The 2,500-nt window shown below is 77.8% G+C and overlaps 1 non-coding gene across 1 annotated transcript; it reads right to left on the reverse strand.

The window, feature by feature from the left end:
• Positions 1-1,010: 1,010 nt before the first annotated feature.
• LOC138065514 (5.8S ribosomal RNA) lies at positions 1,011-1,163 on the reverse strand. Its single transcript, XR_011138543.1, has one exon. It is a non-coding gene; the product is annotated as a 5.8S ribosomal RNA (ribosomal RNA).
• Between the last annotated feature and the right edge of the window lie 1,337 nt (positions 1,164-2,500).

Genomic DNA, 2,500 nt, shown 5'->3' on the forward strand with positions numbered 1-2,500 from the left:
GGCTCCCAAACGCTCGCTCGCCCACTCGCACACTCGCGCACAGCCCCTCCACCGGCCGCGGCTGGCTCCTCCTCCCCGGCCGCTGACCTCCGCTCTCGCCCCGGCACGGGACGACGGCGCGGCAGCGCCCCTCCCCCCCCCCCTTTCTGCCCCCCCCCCTCCCCCGTCTCGCCACCGAACGGCGCCGCCCGCGCTTGCCCCACACCACCGCCCCGCGGAGACACCCGCGCGCCGTCGCTGCCGGCCTCAACGCAACGCCGCGGCTGACGCCAGCCGGCGGGTGGAAGTGGCTCGGCACGCACTACGGACGCGGGTGCGCCGCGGGGGGGGGGCAGAGGGGGCTCGGCGGGCGCCGAAGCGGCAGCAGTCGGGGCAGGGAGAGGGCAAGGGGAGGGGAAGAAAGGCAGCCGGCCGTCCCCCCCCGCCGGAGGGGAACGGGGGACCAGCGCACCACCGGGAGAGTGGTGGAGGAGAGCCGTCGTACGGCGGGCACTGGCGGTGGCGGCGGGCGGCGGCGGCAGGTGCCGGGCCACCGCGACCGACCGAACCTGGGGGCCCGGCGGGACGAACTCCGCACAGCGGGCGCTCCGGGAGCGGGGGTTTCCCGAGTCTGCACTTAGGGGGACGAAGGCCCGGGCCCACACGGGGAGGAGAGGCACCCCCTCTCCCCGGCGGCGCGGGCCTGCGAGGCGCCCCAGCCGCGCCACACCGCACACACCGCGCAGGGCAGCGGTGGCCACCGGGCTCGGAGGGGAGGGAGGGCAGGGCAAGGCACGCCGGCCGCGGACGGTGGAGGCGGACGGTCGGCCGGAGCCGGGCAGGCAGGCCAGCCGGAAGACCGGGGCCACCGGTGCACGCACCGGTGGTCCCGGCTCCGCCGCCGCCGCCGACTCACCGCCGCCGCCGCCCCCCCACCGACTCGCCGCCGCCGCCGCCCCCCCCGGCCCCCCCCCGAGGGGCGGCACACCGCTGCGCCAACGCGGCAATGGGGGTGACGATTGACCGTCAAGCGACGCTCAGACAGGCGTAGCCCCGGGAGGAACCCGGGGCCGCAAGTGCGTTCGAAGTGTCGATGATCAATGTGTCCTGCAATTCACATTAATTCTCGCAGCTAGCTGCGTTCTTCATCGACGCACGAGCCGAGTGATCCACCGCTAAGAGTTGTCTCGGTTTCGGTCCCCACCGCGCGCGCGGGGGGACCGGGCAGCTTTCGCAGCCCCCTGAGGGCCCCCATCCGCTCTGCCTCCCTCCTCACGCCGACGCCGGCTGCTGAGCAAGGGACAGCGGAGAGAGAGGGCACGCCTCACTGACCGTACAAGCACAGAGGGAAAAAAAAAGGGGTGGGGGGGGGGAGAACAGACCCGAACGAGAGGGGCGGGGAGCCCTCGCTCCCGACCTGGGACAACCCCTTTCTCGCTTCGAGTCCGGCCCAGGCGCCCGGCTCGGCCTGGCCCAGCAGGGAGCGGCGCGCCAGCCGCGCCACCTGCCTCAGGGACCGGGGTGTGGGTCCCCGCGGAGCCCCGGCGTCGGAGCCCGGCCGCCGCTGGGAGCGGCGCCACCCGCTGCCCGCGCGCCCGCGACCCGCCAGCCGCACGCTTCCGAGCTCCTTCGCTCGCCTCACCGGCCTCCAGCTCCGCCGCCCCGGAGACGGCACCCAACACCCGCCTGCACACACGCAGCCTCCCGAGCGACGCCACGCACTCGCCCGTCCCTTCCGCGGGCAGACGCCTGGCGGCAGGCAGACGGGCGAGGCGGGACGGACGGGGAACGGCGCCCGCTCTCCCCGCCTCCACGCGGAGACCGGGAGGGGCCGCCCCCGCCCGCCCGCCCGCCGCCCGCCTGCCGCCCAGCGAAGCCGGGTCGGGCAGAGCGAGGCAGGCGCGCCGGATGGCGGAGTGCCGGGGCAGGGCGGGGGGGGGAGGGAAGGAAGGGTGCCGCCGACGGCCACGGCGGGAGACTGAGAGCACCGGCCAGGGAGGAGAAGGGATGCGCTGGGGCTCGGCGTCCGCACCACCCGCGGTGGGGGCTCGCCGTCCCGGCGGCGAGCACGCGCTCGCGCCGGGGTCGCGCGTTCGAGGCAGGCCGGCGCAAGCCGACCGCGCGGCGTCTCTCCGCCGAGACCAGACCGCGGAGAGAGGGGGCAGGGTACCCCTCTCCGTCCCGGCTGCCCGCGGGGCATGCACGGGCCGCGCCGGCGGGCATGGGGGGGTGCGGCGCCCGCGCGCGCCGACCCCCCGGCCCCTCCGGCAGCACGCCCGGCTGCCCCCCGGGTCGCATCGGGCCGCCCGAGTCTTTAAACCCCCGCCCGGCTCTCCGACCGAGAACCCTCGGGCCCGGAGCCCGGGGCCCATGGCCATCCCTACCCGGGGGGGCCGCTACCGGCGGCCGCGGTGGCCGGAGGCCCTCCTCCTTCCTCCCAGCGCGCCCCCCCCCCCCCGCCGCCCCCCGCCGCCCCCGGCCCGGCCGACTCGCAGCGCGGCCCCCACGGCACGGCGTGGGG

This window comes from Struthio camelus, unplaced genomic scaffold (assembly GCF_040807025.1).
Source record: "Struthio camelus isolate bStrCam1 unplaced genomic scaffold, bStrCam1.hap1 HAP1_SCAFFOLD_112, whole genome shotgun sequence".
NCBI classification, from domain to species: domain Eukaryota; kingdom Metazoa; phylum Chordata; class Aves; order Struthioniformes; family Struthionidae; genus Struthio; species Struthio camelus.